Here is a 22,652-nt window from a genome sequence, read left to right as displayed (position 1 = left end):
TTCTTGAGAATTTATCCTCAAAAAGTACTTTTAAAATTACCAAGTTAGCCCTAACTGGTTTGGCTCAGTGAATAGGCAGGGGTGGGCAAACTTTTTGACTCGAGGGCCACAATGGGTTCTTAAACTGGATCGGAGGGCCGGAACAAAAGCATGGAAGGAGTGTTTGTGTGAACTAATATAAATTCAAAGTAAACATCATTACATAAAAGGGTACGGTCTTTTTTTTTTTTTAGTTTTATTCATTTCAAACGGGCCGGATCCGGCCCGCGGGCCACAGTTTGCCCACGGCTGGAATAGAGTGTCCGCCTGCAGACTGAAGGGTCCCAGGTTCGATTCTGGCCAAGGGCATGTACCTTGGTTGTGGGCACATCCCCAGCGGGGGGTGTGCAGGAGACAGCTGATGGGTGTTTCTCTCTCATTGATGTTTCTAACTCTCTATTCCTCTCCCTTCCTCTCTGTAAAAAATCAATAAAAATATATTTTTAAAAAATTACCAAGTTATATATTATTTTTAAATGAAGGAAAAAAATCCTAAATATGGGTTGATTAAGCAAATTAATTTATTTCACTTGATGTAACAGCATAAACCTAGTAGAAAAAAAGTAAGTGTGGTGTTATGCACAATTTATGAAACCTGATCGTGAAAACCCTTGCGTGTAAGAATAGTAATTGCCAACAACTCGGCAGATGCTAAAGTTTTACCCTTTTTACAAGCTATCAAGCAGGCCCGTTAGATCCTGTTTCGGGGACGCTGGTAGAAGGCAGGGACTTCTGGTCAGAGACACCAAAGAGTATGATGCACTCTGGCTACTGTGGAAGCTAGAGTGCATCATTCTCTTTTGTGTTGGTTCCTCAAGGCCCCCGGGTTCCATGAAGGCAATGCAAAGGCACAGGATGGATACCCTCACATAGAGCGTTACAGAAGAGGAACTTCGAGCTTGGGGACTCGCTGCTTTTACAGACAGCAGAGGCAAGCCTGCTCTCTGCTGGGGAGACATGTTAACGCATCCCTTGAGGTTGACCACTTCAAGCCCTGAGAAGTAGCCCAGGTAGTGAGCACTGAAACATCCTTGGCATGCTCAGTAAGAAACTACAGCGAACTCAGTGCCCATAGTGGATGCCTTTCCCAACAAGGTAAAAACTAGGCATAAAGCCCTAGCTGGTTTGGCTCAGTGGATAGAGCACCGGCCTGTGGACTAAAGGGTCCCAAGTTCGATTCTGGTCAAGGGCACATGCCAGGGTTGCAGGCTCGATCCCCAGTAGGGGGCATGCAGAAGAAATAAAACCTTCTTCTCCAATCAATAACACTGTGGTCCTAAGGGGTTGGGACAAAACCCTGCTGCTTTCTGCCCTCCCTTCTCTTGGCTCCAGATGTGAGTGCACTTGTAAAAGCATGTGACAGAGCGGGGCAGTTAAAGCCCAGCTTTCTGACTGCAGCCTGGAAATAGAAATCCCATCGAAGCAGGAAGTGCTGGGGAGATTATACAAAGGGAGAAAGAACAGTGCAGGAAACCTGCATTATAACGTTAGGTGTGACTCCTGGACCACAGACATGTAGATCTGGGCCCAGTCAGCCTACCAAACACTCTGAGAACTGAGCTAAAAGATAAACTTTTGCTCAGGTCACAGACGGGCCATTGGTGTCATACACGGAGGACAGGTCCAAGCAGCGCTGCAAAGTCTTTAACTGAATTGACATGGGAACCACTGCTCACTGAAAATGCGTTAGAATTTGGGACCTGACCTTACTTAACAAGGGGATTACTTCATAAAACAGAAATAACAACATTCTCCGTGGAATTTAAATAAGACCCGGAGTTTCATAACTTAATATTCAAACTAGCCAGAAAACAATCCAAAATTACTTGGTATTCAAGAACCAAATCTCAACTTGCATGGGGGGGGGGGGGGGGGGTGAGGTTGCTAACACCAAGAGATGCTAACACCAAGATGACATAGAAGTTGGAATGAACTGACAAGGACAAATTCTGTAATGACCAATCACAAATACTCTAGAAACCAATGGAAAAGTAAAAAAATCTCAGTAAATAAATGGAAGATATTAAAAAGAAACAAATGAAAAATTTAGGACTGCAAATACAATAACCAAAATATGATCTCAGTAACAGAATGAAGAACACAGGTCGCCCCCAACTGCCCTCCCCTGCCGACCCTAACCCTGACCCAGCCCAGAATGCAGATGAGGGATGTCCATCCTGTGCAAATGCCCTTCGCTGTGCTTGACAGACTTGGCCATCAGGCTCCAGGTGTCAAATGTGTCCACTGAGGCTGCCAGCAATGGTCGACCGCCGGTGGCCATGAGACTGGGAATACTGCAGAGCACTGCTCCGCCCTCGGTCGCTGAACACCGACAGCTCCCAGTACGGCCTCGGGGGTGGCGGGGGGTGGGGGGCGGGTCTCCAGGAGGTCTTGGGTGTGATGAGCTGGACGAGGAAGCGGTTACAGCCCAGGGTGAGGATGAAGAACCCCCTGCCTGCATGTCTGCCCTCCGTCTCACGGGACACCGAGCACACACATTTTCACCCTCATCGCCGTGGAGGGCGATGCTGGCCCCGTGTCTGCTGTTCGCCGCTGGATCTCGAGGGTTTTTTGTTTTTGTTTTTGTTTTTAAATATATTTTATTGATTTTTTTACAGAGATGAAGGGAGAGGGATAGAGAGCCAGAAACATCAATGAGAGAGAAACATCGATCAGCTGCCTCCTGCACACCCCCTACCGGGGATGTGCCCGCAACCAACGTACATGCCCTCGGCCGGAATCGAACCTGGGACTCTTCAGTCCGCAGGCCGACACTCTATCCACTGAGCCAAACCAGTCAGGGCTGGATCTTGAGGTTTGAGTCCCCCAAGATGAGAGGCCGTCACAGGGGAACACCGACAGGGCCACACGGGTCCTGCGACACCTCCCCCCCCCCCCACCACCACCACCACCACTGTCATCTTAGATCCAGCTCCAGGCCCCAGCACCACCCCAAGAATTATTATGATTACTAAAGAGGGACTATCATTACAGACCCACGGACATTCAGAAACTAGTAAGACTTTATAGAGTGTTCCCCTGATATTTCTAGTACCCACATGGCACCATACATGGTTATTACAGTATTAATGACTATATTCCCTATGCTGTACTTTACATCCCCTGGCTATTTTGTAACTGCCAATTTGTACTTCTCTATCCCTTCACCCTTTTCACTCACTCTCCCAACCCTCTCCCCTCTGACAACCATCAGTCTGTTCTCTGTATCTATGAGTCTGTTTCTGTTTTGTTTTTTCTATTTATAATGTTCTTTTGATTCCACATATAAGTGAAATTATATGGCAATTGTCTTTCTCTGAATGATTTATTTCACTTAGCATAATACCTTCTAGGTCCATCCATGCTATTGCAAGTGGTAAGATATTGTGGGGGGGGTTTATAGTGGAGTAATATTCCACAACTTTTTTATCCACTCCTCTATTGGTGGACACTTGGGTTGTTTCCATAGTTTTGCTATTGTAAATAATGCTGTAATGAGCATAGGGGTATACTCTTTCAAATTAATGTTTTAGATTTCTTCAGTTATATATCCAGAAGTGAAATTGCTAGGTCACAAGTCAGAATTATTTTTAATTTTTTTTGAGGCACTTCCATACTGTTTTCCACAGTGGCTGCACCAATTTGCATTCCCACCAACAGTTCACAAGAGTTCCCCTTTTTCCACATCCTAGCCAACACAACTCTATCGATCCCAAATCTATTTGTTTTAGTTAAATTTCTTGGGCATGGATTAAAATATCTGCCTCAAAAAAAAAAAACAACCACAAAAAACCCACGAATAAGACAATAAAACAATACTATAAGCAACTCTATACACACCAACTTTAAATGAAATCAACCAACTCCTTGAAAACTACAAACTACTAAAATGTGCCAGGTTGCAATAGGTAATTTGAATAGTCCTGTGACTATTGAAGAAATTGAATTTATAGTTAAAAGCCTTTCAAACAAGAAATCTCTAGGCCTATATGGTTTTATTGGTGAGTTCTACCAACTATTTAAATGAGAAAACAATCTCTTCCAGAAAATAAAAGAGGGAACTCATTTTATGAGGCTCGCAGTATCATGATAGCAAAAACAAAGACAGTGAAAAAAAGAAATTTTAGACCATTATACTTATAGAACACTATAGCTATACCTTTTTTTTGGGGGGGGGGGGGAGAGACAGAGAGAAACACTGATATGAGAGAAATACATCAATTGGTTGCCTCCCACACTGCAACCCAGGTATGTGCCCTTGACTGGAATCACCCCAGCTGTACCCTTCAGCCTGAGCCAAACCAGCTAGGGCTTACCTCTATACTTTTTAACATGAATGTAGAAATACTCAACAAAAAAATTAGCAAACAGATCCAGCAATGTATAAACAGAATGACAAAGTGGGGTTTATCCCAGGCAAGCAAGTCTGGTACAATATTTGAACATTAATCAATGTAATCAGTAATATGTTAAGGAAGAAAAGCTACATGATTATATTCATTGATGCAAAAAAAAGCATTTGACAAAATATCTGTACTACTATCAACAATAATAATATACTCAAGAAATGTTCAAAGTGATGAATAGCAAGAACCTACAACCAAGATTACTTTATCCAGCAAAGCTATCATTCAGAATTAAAGGTCAGATAAAGAACTTCACAGATAAGAAAAAGCTAAAGGAGTTCATCACCACCAAACCAGTATTATATGAAATGCTGAAAGGTATTCTTTAAGAAGAGGAAGAAAAAAAAGGTAAAAATAAAAATTATGAACAGCAAATACATATCTATCAACAAGTGAATCTAAAAATCAAGTGAATAAAAAATCTGATGAACAGAGTAAACTGGTGAACCAGAGGCATAGAAAGGGAGAGGACTGACTATTCTTGGGGGAAAGGGGTGTGGGGGTGCAGGAAGAGACTGGACAAAATTGGTACACCTATGGATGAGGACAGTGGGAGGGGTAAGGGCAGAGGGTGGGGTGGGAACTGGATGGAGAAGAGCTATGGGGGAAAAAAGAGGAACAACTGTAATAATCTGAACAATAAAGAAAGATGAGAGGTGGGAGCCTAAAAAACTTACAAGGGTTCTGTACTGAATGCTTCACTGGACTCTGATTTCTCCCTCTTCAGGGAAACTGGAAATTGTAGGGGATGTATTACGGGTGAACGTTATGCAAGAAAAATAGCATAGAACTCGCCAGCCAAAAAGGTCCTGTTGGCCCTAAATCAAAAGTTCGGTGGCTCTGAAAATATTGTTCACAGCAAATGATTGTGGGCTTGGACGTGAGGGAAGTCACAATAAAAGTCATAATGCCCAAAAAATAAAATATATATATATATACTTAAATAAACTTTAAAGATGAAAGGAGCTTTGAATATTCTCTTAAAGTTTTTAATTTCTAGGAATACAGCAGAAGTAACATTGTTATTTGTAAGACTATGAGGAGTTTCACTGAATTGTGAAATATAGTGTAATTAAGATGGATTAAAGAGGCAGAAACCAAAGTCATATGGTTTTGTTTTTCAACATAATGATAATGATATCAGCTGAACAAAATAAGTTATTGAGAGCTTTATTGTATACATTTTCACCAAGCTCTCATTTGGTACATTATAAAATAGCATATTCCAAAATCATTATTTGCAGAGAGCATTCCTTTCCTAATCCTTTATGTCCACATATTCCCACTGCTTTGAGCTCAGTCAAGGTATGGCATGATTTTAATGTGAATCCTCTATTGTCCTGTAAGGTCATAACATAACTGATTTTATGTAGAATAGATAGTTCTTGTTTCTAGTTGCTTGGCTCTTTTTCTTCCATTTTGAGTACAGTATCCACAGTTATTCCTATGTCCTGCAATGACTGGCCACCCTGCACTTCCATAGGCCTCTAGGAAAGGAAGTAGAAAGGCTTTATAGGGATGTGTGGTACCCAATTTTCATCATCCAGTCAAATAGAACCTGTGAACTTTAGGATTTTAAAAACCTCCTCCTTGCCTGGATGACATCGCTCAGTGGTTGTGCATCGACCTATGAACCAGAAGGTCATGGTTCAATTCCCAGTCAGGGCACATGCCTGGGTTGTGGGGTCAATCCCCACTGTGGGGTGTGTAGGAGGCAGCCAATCAATGATTCTCTCTCATTATTGATGTTTCTATCTTTCTCTCCCTCTCCCTTCCTCTCTGAAATAAATAAATAAATAAATAAATAAATAAATAAATAAATAAATATTTAAATAAATAAATAAATATTTAAATAAATAAATAAATATTTAAATATTTAAATATTTAAATAAATAAATAAATAAATATAAACCTTCTCCTTTAGGACATTCCCATCTGGACACCGGACAGCAGCAGTAACTACTTCTCGAGCTGCTTCAGGAGGTTCTTCAGGTAAATCTGGAACCTCTCTGTGTGGCCTGTTCAGCAGGTGGTAAAACTTTGGTTGAAGGCTTAGGCAAGTTCCATCTCTTTGCTGCTTTTCTATTTTATGCTTCACAAGATGTCTGACTCTCATTTTCAAGTACCAAATCTTCATCACCCTAGGTCTGAGATCTCACGCCAGATGTCCAGACAAGAGAGGGAGTGCAGAAGGGAGAAAAATGCCAGTGACGCCAGTGATGCCATGGTGGCAGAAGCTTGAGGACATTTCTTGATATTCTTAGTTTCTGAATGTTTTCACCATGAATTAGTGCTGAATTTTGTCAAATGTTTTTTCTGTGCCTATTGAGATCATTATGTGATGCGTTTTTCTCCCTTTATTTTATTAATGTGGTGTGTTCCGTTGATTGTTTTATACATATTGAACTACCCTTTTATTCCTGGGTGAGTACCACTTGATTCTGACATACAACCCTTTAGATATCCTGTTTGATTAGGTTTGCAAATTTTTGGTTAAGGATTTTTGCATCAATATGCACAATGATGTTGGTATGTAGTTTTCTTGTAATGTCTTTATCTGGCTTTGGTATCAGGGTACTGATGGCTTCATAGAATGAATTAGAAAATGTTCTATTTTCTGGAATTATTAAATGTTTCGCAAAATTCACCCTTACAGCCTACAACTGACAGACATATAGAGAACACTCCACTCAACAACAAAAGTATATACACTTCTCAAGTGCATGTTGAACATTCTTCACAAAAAACCCTTTTTAGACCAAACAACTCTCAATAAATGAAAGAAGATTGAAGTAATACACAGTATCTTTTCAGATTACAGTGGAATGAAACTTCTAATCAATGATAATTGATGTAAACAATAATAGAAAAAAAACTGAAAAACTCAGATGTAAATGGAAATTAAACAATACACTATTAAAAAATAAACAGGCCAAAGAAGAAATTATAAGAGAAATTAGAAAATACTTAGAAATGAATGAAAATTAAAACAAAACATACCAAAACTTGTGGTATTCAGTGAAGACAGTGCTCAAAAGGAAAATTATAGATTTAAATGCCTACATTAAATAAGAAGATAGATCTCAGATTTATAATATAACTTTGTACCTTTAGGAACTAGAACAAAAAGAGTAAACTAAGCAGAAAGCTAGCAGGAGGAAAATAATAAATGTCAGAGCAGATGTAAATAAAATGAAAAATAGAAAATAAAGAATCAATGAAACCAAAAGTTGATTCTTTGAAAAGATCAACAAAAGTCTTCTTTTTTCTTACTAATCTTCTGCCTAGCACTATCCAGTATTGAAAGTGGAATATTAAAGTGTTCAACTATTAATGTAAAACACACTATCTCCTTTTAATTGTGTTAATATTTGCTTTATATATTGTGGGGATTTGTTGTTTTGTGCATATATGTTCATAATTAAATCATGAGGAATTGACTCTTTTATTAACATATAATGTTCTTTTTGTCTCTTTTAACAATTTTGGTGTTAAAGTATGATATTACTATAGCCACTGTAATTTTATTTTGGTTACCATTTAAATGGAAGTCTTTTTCTATCACTTCACTTTCAATCTATTAGTTTTTTTTAATCTAAAGTAAGTCTCTTGTTGATAGCATATACTTTGATTATATATCTTTTTAAAAAATATTTTTAATTATTGACTTCAGAGAGGAAGGGAGAGGGAGAGAAAGATAGAAACATCAATGATAAGAGAGAATCATTGATAGGCTGCCTCCTCCTGCAACCCGGGCATGTGCCCTGACCAGGAATTGAACCTGTGACCTCCTGGTTCATAGATCAATGCTCAACCACTGAGCCATGCTGGTTGGGCAATCATATATCTTTGTTAATCCTCACCTGAGGATATGCTTTTCATTGATTTCAGAGAGAGAAGAAGAGGGATGGAGGGAGACATAGAGAAACATCAATGTGAGAGAGGATCATTGATTGGCTGCCCCAGACACGTGCCTGACCAGAGATCAACCCACAACCTGGGCATGTGGCCTGATGGGTAATTGAACCCATGGCTTTTCAGTGCATAGAACAACACTCTAACCACTGAGAATACCAGACAGGGCTAGGTCATTTTTAATTTAAATTCTTTATTGTTTAAAGTATTACATATGTCTCCTTTTCCCCCCATTGACATCTCCCCAGCCACTCCCACCCCCCAGCACATGTCCTCATCCCCCTACTGTCTGTGTCCATTGGTTTTGCTTATATGCATGCATACAAGTATTTTGGTTTATCTCTTACACCACCACCCCCACTCTCCTCTGCCTTCCCTCTGAGGTGTGACAGTCTGCTTGATGCTTCTATGTCTCTGGATCTATTTTCATTCATTATATTCCACAAATGAGTGAGATCGTGTGATATTTCTCTGACTGGCTTATTTCGCTTAGCATAATGCTCTCCAGGTCCATCCATGCTGTTGCAAATTGTAAGAGTTCTTTCTTTTTCACAGCAGCGTAGTATTCCATTGTGTGGATGTACCACAGTTTTCTAATCTACTCATCTGCAGATGGGCACTTAGGCTGTTTCCAAATCCTAGCTATTGTAAATTGTGATGCTATGAACATAGGGGTGCATATATCCATTCTGATTGGTGTTTCTGATTTCTTGAGATATATTCCTAGAAATGGGGTTACTGGGTCAAATGGGAGTTCCATCCTTAATTTTTTGAGGAAACTCCATACTGTTTTCCACAGTGGCTAGCCCAGTCTGCATTCCCACCAGTAGTGCATGAGGATTCCTTTTTCTTCACATCCTCACCAGCACTTGTCATTTGTTGATTTGTTGGTGATAGCCATTCTGACAGGTGTGAGATGGTGCCACTAGGTCATATTTTTAATCCATTCTGCCAACCTTTTCTTTTCTATTAAAGTTTAATCTATTTACATTTAAAGTAATTAAGGAGAGGCTTATTTCTGCCATCTAGCTATTTGTTTTCTGTATGTCTCATGGCTTTTCATGTTCCTCATTTTCTCCATTATTGGTTCTGTTAGGTTTAGTCAAATTTTTTTAGTGAATCATTTTAATTCCCTTTTCATTTCCTTTTTTGTATAGTCTTTCAGGTATGTTTTGTGATTACCATGGGGGATTATATTTAACGTATTAAATTTAAATTAAGCTATCTTGAATTGATGTGTACTTCACATCAAAAGAATATAAAAACCTGCTCCTATATATCTCCATTCTCTCTCATTTATGTTGTCACAAATTATGTCTTTATACATCATGTGCCCAATAACTTAGATTTTAAATTGATTTTATGCATTCATCTTTTTAATCATGTAAGAAGTAAAAAGTGGGATTACAAATCAAAAATACAATAACACTTGCTTTATATTTGCCTATGTATATGGCTTTATTAGAGAACTTTATTTCTTATACTACTTTGAGTTACTGTTGGTTGTCCTTTATTTTAACCTGAAAAACTCCCTTTATTTTATTTTTTTTAAATATATTTTATTGATTTTTTTACAGAGAGGAAGGGGGAGAGATAGTCAGAAACATCGATGAGAGAGAAACATCGATCAGCTGCCTCCTGCACATCTCCCACTGGGGATGTGTCCGCAACCCGGGTACATGCCCTTGACCGGACTCGAACCCGGGACCCTTCAGTCCGCAGGCCGACGCTCTATCCACCGAGCCAAACCAGTCTCGGCTGAAAAACTCCCTTTAATATTTCTTGAAGTTCTGGTCAAATGGTAAAGAGTTCAGATTTTGTTTATCTGATAGTCTTAACTTCTTCATCACGGTTGAAGGACAGCTTTTCCAGATATAAAATTATCAGTTGACATGTTTTTCTTTCAGTACTTTAACATGTCATCCTGCTTTTTTCTTTCTTTCTTTTTCTTATTTTGTTTTAACCTCCATGGCTTCTGATGAAATATCAACTGTTAATCTTATTGAGGATCCCCTGTATATGATCCCTTCTCTCATTGCTTTAAAGATCTTTGTTTTTGTCTTCCAATAGTTGAATTATAATGTGAGTCTCTTTGAGGTTATCCTACTTGGAGTTATTGAGCTTCTTGGATTTTTAGATTCATGAGTTTCATAAAATTTGGTCAGTATTGAGCAATTCTTTTTTCAAATATTCTTTCTACCTCTTTCAATCTTTCTTAATCTGTGATTCCCATAATGTGTATGTTAATACAATTCATGGTGTCCCACAAGTTCCTTAGGGTCTGTTCACATTTTTCTCTTTTTTTCTTTCTGTTCCTCAGGCTTGATTATTTCAATTGTCTTATCTTCAAGTTCATTGATTCTCCTTCCTGCTTAAATCTGATGTTTAACTAGTCTAGTACATTTTATATCAGTTATTGTACTTTTGGCACCAAAGTATCTGTTAGGTTCCTTTTTATAATTTCTATCTCTTTATTAATATTCTCATTTTGTCCATACATAATTTCTCTGATTTCCTTTGGTCATTGTCCATATTTTTCTTTGTCTTTCTGAATATATATTTTTTAACATATTCTTTTATTGATTTCAGAGAGAAAGGGAGAGGGAGAAAAACATCAATGATGAGAATCATTGATCGGCTGCCTCCTGCATGTCCCCACTGGGGATCGAGCCCACAATCTGGGCATGTGTCCTGACTGGGAATCGAACCATGACCTCCTGGTTCATAGATTGATGCTCAACAACAAAGCCATGCTGGCTGGGCTAAGACAGTTATTTTTAAGTCTTTGATAGTAAGTTCTATACCTCAACTTACTAAGGGATAGTTTGTGTTCATTTATTTTGTTCCTTTGTTTGATCCACACTTCTCTGTGTCTGCTTATGCATTGTGGGGAGTTTTGTTGTTGTTGTCGTTGTTGCTGAAAGCTGATCATTTGACTATTATAATGTAGTAACTCTAGAAAGTAGATCCTTCTCTAGGTGCCCATCAATAGATGGATGGATAAAAAAGCTGTCATGTATATGTATATACATGTATGTGTATATGTATATGTATATGTATATGTATATGTATGTGTATATGTATATGTATATGTATATGTATATGTATATGTATATGTATATGTATATGTATATGTATGTTACTTGGCCATAAAAAAAGAATGAAATCTTACTGTTTGTAACAGCATGGATGACCTAGAGCAGCGGTTCTCAACCTGTGGGTCGCGACCCTTTGGCGGTTGAACGACCCTTTCACAGGGGTCGCCTAAGACCATCCTGCATATCAGATATTTACATTATGATTCATAACAGTAGCAACATTACAGTTATGAAGTAGCAACAAAAATAATGTTATGGTTGGGTTACAACATGAGGAACTGTATTTAAAGGGCCAGAAGGTTGAGAACCACTGACCTAGAGATTATGCTGAGTGAAATGTCAAACAGGAAAACAAATGCCATATGATTTTACTTATATGTTGAATCTAAAGAGCAAAATAAGCAAACAAAATAAATACAGACTCATAGGTACAGAGATCAGACTGATGGCTGTCAGAGAAAGGGGGATCAGGGGCTGGATGAAAAATGTAAAGGGATTAAGAAGTATAAATTGGTAGTCATAAAAAAGTCATGGTATGTAAAATACAGCATAGGAACATAGTCAATAATGTTGTAATAATTATGTATGGTGCCAGGTAAGTACTTGAAATACTGGGGACTACTTTGTAAAGTGTATGGTTATCTAACCACTATGCTGTATACCTAAACTAATACAAAATATTGAATGTAAACTGTAATTGAAAAATTAAAAAGAAACTTCTAGAAGAAAATATAGGAATAAACTTCATGACCTGGGCTGACACAAAGAGTTTTTAGACATGACATCAAAAGCACTAGCCAAAAAAGAAAAAAAAAAAAAAAACTGATTTGAGGAGAATTAACATTGAGTCTTCCAATCTAGAGAGAAATCCTTTATTTATTTAGGTGTTTTGTCATGTCTCTTGGTAATATTCTATAGTTTTTTCTTCGTGGTCCTACATATTTTTTACTGTGTGAGTCCCAATGTTACTGCTGTTGTAAATGCTGTGGCTCTTGTATCTTTATCTTTTATTTGCTTTTTGCTAGATACAGAAATAGAAATGCTTTTTAATATTTATTTTGAATCCAATGATCTTAACTAAAGTCACTTATTAATTTTGTTTTAGATCCTTTTGAATAGTCTACATACATAATCATGTCATCTGAAATAATAACTTTATTTCTTCTGCTTTACTATTTTATGTTTTTGTTTGTTTAATATATTTTTATTGATTTCAGAGAGGAAGGGAGAGGGAGAGAGAGATAGAAACATTAATGATGAGAATCATTGATCGGCTGCCTCCTGCATGACCCCTACTGGGAATTACAATCGGGCAAGTGCTCTGACTGGGAATCAAACCATGACCTCCTGGTTCATAGGTTGATGCTCAACCACTGAGCCACATCAGCCATGCTATTTTTATGTTTTAACTCTCTTTCCCTTCCTTATTGCACTGGTGATAGACTCCAGCACAATTATGAAGAGAAGTGATGATAGTAGGCCTTCTTGTCTTGCTCCTGATTGCAAAAGAAATTCTTTAATATTTCATGATTAAGTATGATGTTATCTGTACATTGGTATAAAATATCCTTTATCCAATTAGGAAAATTCTCTTTTATTCTTATTTTTTGAAAGTTTTTATTATAAATAAGTCTTGAATTTTTAGCCATCCTTCTTTAGCATCTTTTGAGTAGATCATAATATATTTTTCTTCTGTAATGTGGTGAATTGCTTTGATTTTTTAATGTTAAACTAATATTTCATTTATGGAATAAAGCCTAGTTGGTCATGATGTGTTATTCTGTAGACATGTCACTAAATTCAATTTGACAATATCTAACTTAGAATTGTTTGCATTTATGTTAATGAGATATATTGGGCTGTAATTTTCTTTTCTGGTGCTGTTTTTGTCAAGTTTAGCTGCCAAGGTTGAGTTAGTCTTATTGAAATGTTTGGAAAGAGTCCTCTTTTCCTATTTGCTAGAAAAGTTTATAATTTTTATTATCTCATCTTTAAATGGTTCAGAAAAAATTACCAATGAAGTCATTTGGGTGTGGACTTTTGTTTTATTTTATTTTTTAATATATTTTTATTGATTTTTACAGAGAGGAAGGGGAAGGGATAGAGCAGGGGTCCTCAAACTTTTTAAATAGGGGGCCAGTTCACTGTCCCACACCGTTGGAGGGTCGGACTATAGTTTATAAAAAAAACTATGGACAAATTCCTATGCACACTGTACATATCTTATTTTAAAGTAAAAAAAAAAAACAAAACGGGAACAAATACAATATTTGTATTTGCATGTGGCCCACGGGCCGTAGTTTGAGGACCCCTGGGATAGAGAGTCAGAAACATTGATGAGAGAGAAACGTCGATCAGCTGCCTCCTGCACACCCCCTACTGGGGATGTGCCCGCAACCAAGGTTCATGCCCTTGACTGGAATCAAACCTGGGACCTTTCAGTCCGCAGGCCAACGCTCTATCCATTGAGCCAAACTGGTTAGGGCTTTTGTTTGATTTTAAATGATTTATTCAATATCTTCAAAAGACACAGGAATATTCCAATATTCTATTTCTTCTTGGGTCAGTTTTGGCAAGTTATGTTTTTCAAGAAACTTCTCTATTTCATCTACATTATTATATTAATAACATAAAATTGTTAATAATAATCATCTCTTATTTTTAATCCTTTTAAATTTTGTATTGATGTCCTGTTTTTCATTCCTGATATCATTGAGCTTTTTCTTTTATTTTTTAAAATATATTTTTATTGATTTCAGAAAGGGAGAGAGAAACATCAATGATGAAAGAGAATCATTGATTGGATGCCTCCTGCATGCCCCACACTGGGAATTGAACCTGGAACTCAGTCATGTGACCTCCTGATTCATAGGTTGACACTCAACCACTGAGCCACGCCAGCTGGGTAGGCTCTCTCTTTTTCAACAGGGCCACTGCTATCCTACCTGTCTTTGTTCCTTTATTTTCTCTTCGTCGCATGATTTTGGATTATTAAAATGCTTTATATTATTATATTTCCCTGTATAAGCTTTTCATGTATACATTTTATATTAATCTTATAGAAATTATACCATTTATTTTGAGATAGGTAGTACACAAATTAATATTTTTACTATTTCACAAACAATGCTAGAAACTAAAGATAGTTTAATTTCATTTGCTTACATCTTGCACAATTACCATAAATTTCATTTGTACAATTATCGTATATTTCATTTCTATATGTTTTAAAGCTCACAAGGCATCATTATGATTATTGTTTTAAACATTCAACATTTCTTTATATTACTAGAGGTCCAGTGCACAAAATTCATGCACTTGGCGGGGGGGAGTCCCTTAGCCCAGATTGTGAGAGGGCACATGCCAGGCCAAGGGACCCCACCAGTGCATGATCAGGGCTGTGGAAGGATGTGGGAGGTTGGCCAGCTGGGAGGGACTGTAGGAGGGCTCCAGGGCATGTCCGGCCCACTCAATCCTGATCAGCTGGACCCCAGCAGCAAGCTAACCTACCAGTCAGAGCATCTGCCCCCTGGTGGTCAGTGCACATCATAGCAAGCGGTTGAGCAGCCTTAACATATCATAGCATATTACACTTTGATTGGTTGAACGGACGACCAGATGACCAAGCACTTAGCATATTAGACTTTTATTATATAGGATTCCACATTTCTCCCCTTTTCAGTATGTTTTTTTTCCCTTCCTGTCATTCTGTGTTCTCTCTGAGATTATTTGCCTTCAGCCAATAGAACTCTCTAGTATTTTTTTGTAATGCAGCTCTTCTGGCAATAAATCCTTGAAGCTTTTGTTTGGGGAGGGTGGTGGGGAGTTTATTTTGCTTTCATTTTTTGAAGGATATTTTATCTAGTTATAAAACTTTAGGTTGGAAGATATAGATATATATTTCCCCTATCAACACATTAAAGGTGACAATTTGTTTTCAACTTCTGTTAAAAAAAAGGTCAGCCATCCGTATTGCTGTTACCATCTTGAAAATAGTAGGTCTTTTCTCTCCAGTTGTTTTTAAGATTTTCTTTTTGCTTTTTTTTTCAGCTGACTATTCTGTGTCTAGGTGTAATTTTCTTTGTATTTATCCTGTATGGGTTTGTAAAGTTTCTTTAACGTGTTGTTTAATTATTCCATTAAATTTTAAAAAACTTTGGCCAGTAATTTTTCATATGTCTCCCTTCCAATCCTCTTCCTCTGGTATTTCAGCACAAGTATTTGACCTTTTCATCATGTTCCATGTGATTCTTGTCCTCTTTTTTCCTTTCTATTTCCATCTGTTTTTCTCTCTGTTCTTCACTCTGGCTATTTTTTACTAGTCTATCTCTCAGTTCACTAATCCTGTTAGTAAAATCTGCTTTTTAAACCCATCCACTTGCTTTCTTAACTTTAAATATATTTCAGGTTCTAGAATCCCTATTTGACTTTCTTTAAACAGCTTCCAGATTTCTAGTGAGACTTTTTTATTTCATCTATTTTGTTAAAAAATGTTATCAATTATTTTAAGTCCCTGTCTGATTAATATCTGTATTTTCATTGGTACTATTTCGCTTGTCTTTTCTGGTTTTTAAAAAAGTAATTTCTGCTATATTTAGCATGTTTCATTCTTGTTTTACTGGATGCCAGACACTATGAGAAAATGTAGAGGTGCAGATGATGTTGCCTTTGTTCAAAAGGGGTTATTTCCTCTGGCAAGCAGAAAGTGTACTAGCAAATTACTGTGGTCCTGTTTGAGATGGGTTAGAGCCAGGCTTTGTTAGAGCTGTGCTACTTTGCCCTTATTCTTGAGTCACATTCTTACTTTGAGGACATTGCCATGGACTAAATTGTGCCCCCCACCCCAAATTCTTATTTTTATGCCTTAACACTCCAGTGTGTTGACATTTATAGACGGGTTCTTTAGCAGGTAATTAGGTTTACATGAGGTCATGAGGATGGAACCCTCACATGGGATATGTGCTCTTATTAAAAGACACACCATAGAACTTTCTCTCCACACATGCACAGAGACAAGGTCATGTGAGCTGGTGGCCACCTACAAGCCAGAAAGAGAGGCCTAACCGGAAACTGAGCATGTCGGCATCCTGATCTCAAACATCCAGCCACATGTTCAGAACAGCGGTTCTCAACCTGTAGGTCACGACCCCTTTGGCGGTAGAACGACCCTTTCACAGGGGTCACCTAAGACCGTCCCGCATATCAGATATTTACATTACAATTCATAACAGTAGCAACATTACAGTTATGAAGTAGCAACGAAAATAATGTTATGGTTGGGTCACAACATGAGGAACTGTATTTAAAGGGCCAGAAGGTTGAGAACAACTGCTATAGAACAATGAGAAAATAAATGTGAGTTGTTTCAGCTACCCAGTCTATAGTATTTTGTTACGGTAGCCTGGGCAGATTAAAACAAGCATGGTCTTGATACGGCCTGCCCCTTCTCTGATATATTGATAGAAAGATTAGAGTATTCCTCAGAGCCTCTCCAGCTTAGCAGGGCTTGAACTCCAACATCTATTTTGCTAGTACTATGGAGCTACTGAAAACTCGGCTCAGCTTTTTAGTCTTTGATTTGCTCTTGCCTGTTTGGTTTCCTGGAGTCTGTCCCTACAAACGTGCAGCTTAGTTATCAGCCAATCATTGCAGTATAATTTCAATGGACAATTTTGCAGTCATTTCTCTTTAGTACCCTCCTAAGATTTTGCTGCTTAGGTTCCAGATTCTGACCTACTCAACCAGTGGGACTGCTACTTTCTGCTTGGGCTCTACTACCCTTTACACAGAATTAGAAATGCCCTGGGAGAAAATGCTGTGTGAATGAATATGGAGCTCACTTCATATGCTTTCTTTCTCAAGGACAGTAGCCTCTTTAGTCCTCCCTGTGTTAGCTGCTCTCCAATGCCTTCAAGCAGTCATTTTACATGTTTTGTCCATGTTGCATTATTGTTTTCAATGGAAGGATTCATTCTGTATGTTCTATCAAGACCAGAATACTCATATTTGTGAAGTCTTTCCTGATTTTCTACCTCTTGAGAATTATTATCCTGATAAGTAGAACCTTTTCCTGTTGTCATAACACCTGGCACATACCTTTACCATTCCCCTTAGTAAATATTTGTATGGGGAAAAAAAGTCTCTCCAAAAGACTGTGAAGTGTTTTAGAATAAATATGAGATCTTAACTTTTTTTACACCATTTTCACCTCTATTGTACTATTCATCTCAGTCCCTTTTCTGAAAAATTCCTTAAGACCTAACTATACTCAGTCTCTCTCCCCATGTCCTCAAACATTTTCTTGAATCTACTCCCACCATACTACTAAAACTTCCATTATTGTGGTCTTTGACAATTCCCATGTTACCAAATGCAATGGTAAATTCTCAGTCCATCTTTCCTGACATATTAGCAGCATTTGGCACAACTAATAATTCTCTTAAGGATCCCACACACACCTAGTTTCCTCCTATTTTCCTGGTGGCTGCTCTTCCATCTCATCAATTCACAAATATTGTAGGACCTCAGGCCTCATTCCTCAGACCTCTTTTCTATCTACATTCTTTCCCTTGGTATCTTGACTCACAGCTTTAGATGCCATCTGTGTGTTCATGGCATTCTGATTTACATTTTCAACCTGGACCCCTTCCTTGAGCTCCATATTCAGATACCCACCTGCCTACCTGACATCTCCACCTGGATGTTTAACAGACATCTCAAATTAACATGTTCAAACAGAGATCTATTTTCACAAACTTGCTGTTTGCACTGTTCAACTCTGACCTTCAAGTTATGCTCAGGGAAAAAAACTTTCCAGTTATTTCCCACAGTTTCTGATCTCTAAGCTAATCCTGTCACTTCCACATTCATATTTTATCCAGAATCTGACAATTTCTTGTTACTTCTATTGCTATCACTCTCATTCAAGCCATCCTCACCTGTCTGCATTTCTGCACTAACCTCCTGCCTTGCTCTTGTTCCTTTGCAGTCTATTTTCAACTGAGTAGCCAGAGCAATCCTATTATAATTTAGAGTATGCTTCTTCTCTGCACAAAACCCTCCAATGACTCGACTCATTCAGAATAAAAAGCAATCTTCTTAAAATCGCCCATAAGCCCTAGCTGGTTTGGTTCAGTGGCTAGAGTGTCAGCTTGCAGACTGAAGGGTCTCAGGTTCGATTCGGGTCAAGGGCACATGCCCAGGTTGCGGGCTTGATCCCCAATAGGGGACATGCAGGAGGCAGCCAATCAAAGATTCTCCTCATCATTGATGTTTCTCTTTCCTCTCCCTTCCTCTCTGAAATTTATATATATATATATATATATATATATGTTTTTGTTTTTTTAAATCATCCATTAAGTCCTCAGTTTTCCCTGTTCATTGACCTTATCCTCTATTGTTACTTTCTGTCTTGTTTATTCCACATGTGCCTCCTCCCTCTGCTCCCATCTCTGAGCCTCTGCCCTTGTTCTCCTCTTTCTCTGCTCTGTATGCTTATCCCCAAGATATCCTCATGGCTTCCTCCCTGACTTCCTTGAGTTGTTTACTCAAACATCACCTTTACAGTGAGATTTTCCTTGGCCACGCCATCTAAAATTGTGATATACTACCCACACATATATGAACATCTATCCAACTTTGGTGCTTTTTCTCTCTTAATACTTCCTAACAACATACTACATAGTTTATTCGGTCATTCATCTTCCCCATTAGAGCGTAAGCTCCATTAAGGGTAGAGATATTTCATTTATTAACAACCAAGTCTTTAGTGCCTACAACAGGTAATCTGAATAAATGCCTTTTTATATCATTTGTATCTACCATCAGATATTCTTGTATCTAGTACATATTTGTTATACACTATTTAGAAATGTTTGTTAAATGAATAGGTAACCCTTTCATCATACATGTAACTTTTTTTTACGGCTTTTTTTTTTTTACACAATTTTAGTTTCACAGCAAAAGTGAGTGATCATGCAGTATGGGTGGACCACAGGTGGTTTTTGTTGTTGTTGTTTGTTTTTTGCACATTCACCTATTGAAGGACAATCTTGGTTGCCTTTAAGTTTTGGCAATTAATATAGGTGCTATAAACATTTATATGCAGCCTTTTGTATAGACATAAGCTTTCATATCATTTGGGTTAATACTAAGCCACGTGGTTGCTGAGTCATTCCGCATTTTCTACCCCCACACAGTCCCCCAAAACACAAAGCCTCTCCCATCATCATCTTGCAGTGTGGTACATTCATTATTAAGTAAAGTCCAACAATTAACCAACACTGACACATCATTATTAAGCAAAGTCCATACTTTACATTTGGTTTCACTGTTGTACATTTTGGGTTTTGACAAATGTATAATGTACCCACCAATGTAGTATCATACATAATTTCATGGCCCTAAGATCCTGTGCTCCACCTATTGACCCATCCTTCCACACAAACCTGACAACCACGGATTTTTTTTGTCTCCACAATTTTGCCTTCTCCAGAATGTTATAGTTGGAATCACATATTATGAACTTTTTCAAATTGTCTTCTTTCTCTTAGAAATAAACATTTAAGGTTCAGCCATGTCTTTTGGGGGCTTGATAGCACATTTCTTTTTTGGAACTGAGTAATATTCAATTCATTTGGGTTAATACCAAGACATATGGTTGCTGAGTCATATGGTAAGGCAGTTTTTGCTTTAAAAAAAAAACAACACAAAAAAAACTGTCAAATTTTCTTCCAAAGTGGCTTTACCAATTTGATTCACACAAACAATGAATGAGAATTCCTGTTGTTCCACATCCTCACCAACATTTGGTGTTGTCAGTATTTTGGATTTTAGTCATTCTAGTACATATGTAAGAGTGGTATCCCGGTGTTTATTCAAATTTGCAATTCCCTATAATGGTGAGCATCTTTTCACATTCTTACTTGCCATCTGTATCTTCAGATGTTTATTCAGGTATTTTGTCTACTTCCTAATTAGGTTATTCCTTTTCTTAATTGTTGAGTGTTTTTAGTTGGCCCTTAAACAAGAGGTGGGGGTGTTGGGGAACCCACCACCCAAGCTGTCGTAAATGTGGGTATAACTTAAGCCGCCCTCCAACATAGAAATACACTTGACCTTTTAACAAGGTGGGTTTGAATTGCGTGGGTCCACTTAAAAACAGCTTTTTTAATCCCATATTAGTAGTCCCACAAAGTACAAAGCCAAGTTAAGGGTCAAATGTATTTTGGATAACAGTTATTAGACATATCTTTTTCAAATATTTTTTTTCAGTTTGTAGCTTCTCATTCACGTGACTATCTTTTTACAATATGTGATCATGCAGTATGTATAATTGACTTTTTAATACAGCACTATAGCAAGCATTTTCCATTTTGCTTGAGACTTCCCCATCACCATTTTAAAAGGTTACAAAATAAATAATTACATTTCTCCCTCCACAGCCCCAGAGATTTTATTAGCCTCAACTTACAAGTGAAGAAAGAAGAGGGTAATTTGCCTGAGGGTCTAGGTCTGCTATACGAAGAGCTCAGAATCCTACCCTCTGGTTAACCCATCCCCTAGCCTAGGACCTAGGTTAACCCACCCCCCGGGTAACCCATCCTCTGGGTAACCCATCCTCTGGGTAACCCCCCCCCACCCCCCCAGGCAACCCACCGGCGCTGTCCACTCCGCCGAGCGGCCTCTCCCGGTGGCAGAGGTTTCTAGGACCAGGTAACATTTCCTCTTTCCTGGCCTCCCAATCCGCTTCAGAGTGAGGCTGGGATGCTCACAGATCTCGGGGAACGGAGCGCCGCGGCGCAGGGCGGGCGCTCGCCCCGTCTTCCTCCACCAGGGGGTGGAGGCAGAGCGAGCAGTCCACGCCCCGCCGCCCGCCCCGGAGTTTCGCTCACTTGAGGCGCGGGCAGCGCGGACATCGGACCCCGACCCCTGGGCGGCTCCGCAGCGCGGACACCGGACCCGGACCCTTGGGCGGCTCCGCAGCGCGGCGGTCCCGGCCCACACCCCCAGGTGCCGAGCGAGCTGCCCACTGGGCGAGGGAGCGCGGCCCACCGAGCCGGGGGCGGTGAGCGCGGAGCGGCCGGCCGCTGCGGTCCAGTCTCCGAGCTGTCCCTGCGGACTCCGTCAGGCTCCGGCGTCCTTCCCGGGTGCGACCCCGCGAGGCGGCGCGAAAACAGAGTAACCGGATTCCAGCACTGTTTCCTTCGGCCTCGAACTTGGAGAGATTTGCCGCGAAAACGAAAGTACATAACTATCTGGTACGTCTGCGCGGAGGCAGCGGCGGCAACGGGCAAGTTCCGCGAACTGGGATGCCGGAATGGGTGGGGCCTGAGATGGGCGGGGCTCCAGGTGAGCTGGGGGCGGGGCCCCGAAGTCGAGCGGCGAATGGCCCATCGGGTGGTGGGTGGGGCCCGCGACGTTCCCGGAAGTCGTTGTGAGTGAGCCGGGATTCCCGGAAGTCGGACGAGTTTCCCTTCCCCGCTCTTTCCTGCTCCGGAGAATTAGGTCGGCGGGCTCCCCGAGATCTTCCGGCCAAAGGATCCCAGCTTGACTCTTAAAGCGAGTTGGGAGGACACAGGAAAGGAAATGTTACCTAGTCCTAGAAACCGCCGCCCGCGCTCCCGGAATTCGGGCGCAAGGCCGACTGTCCAAGGCTCAGCCACCTGCTCCTCGGAGCTTTTGGCGTAAAGCCATACGAGGGCGGAGACCTCCCCTCCGGCCACGAAAGCTGTGTGACGTTGGGACAGGACCTTGGGTTTATTATTTTGGTGGGAATGATGAGCTTTCATTGCGGTTTCAGTAAGTTACAGTCGCCTTTGCTGTTGCCATAATAGGGTTAGTAGGTGTGTCTGCCTTGGACTTCTTACCAATCTCTGAAAGGACCTTTTTGTTGCACTTGGGGACACAGCGGGTTGCAAGCACAATCAAAAGCATTTCCGCATAATTTTAGGCGTGAACTAGCAAATGGGAAAGAAGAGTCAACAGCCCCATTGCCCAAAGCGGCTGATGTCATAACCCTAGGAGACCTCTTCGGTGGTCAGTGGCATTTGCTTTTATGAAGAAGATTAGTTCCATCCTTAAAAGCATTTGACAAAAACCCGCAGGGAGTGTTTGTGTGTGTCGGGGTGAGTAGGGGGTGACGCTCCTCTTTGTGTCCTGCTGATGGTTTGTCTCTTCCTTGCTCAGAACTTTT

The 22,652-nt window shown here is 39.5% G+C and overlaps 1 protein-coding gene across 1 annotated transcript in view; it reads left to right on the top strand.

Annotated features, from left to right (window-relative positions):
* The first annotated feature begins 21,330 nt into the window (after window positions 1–21,330).
* RIPK1 (receptor interacting serine/threonine kinase 1) overlaps window positions 21,331–22,652 on the top strand; it is a 47,817-nt gene continuing 46,495 nt past the window's right edge. The window contains exon 1 of the mRNA XM_036348004.1: window positions 21,331–21,717. The gene's annotated coding sequence lies outside the window, so the exon portion shown is untranslated. The remainder of the gene's footprint in view (window positions 21,718–22,652) is intronic.

This window comes from Myotis myotis, unplaced genomic scaffold, assembly GCF_014108235.1.
Source record: "Myotis myotis isolate mMyoMyo1 unplaced genomic scaffold, mMyoMyo1.p scaffold_m19_p_2, whole genome shotgun sequence".
Lineage (NCBI taxonomy): Eukaryota > Metazoa > Chordata > Mammalia > Chiroptera > Vespertilionidae > Myotis > Myotis myotis.
Note: the sequence above shows the minus strand (reverse complement) of the source record. Positions and strands in the feature narration are given on the sequence as shown.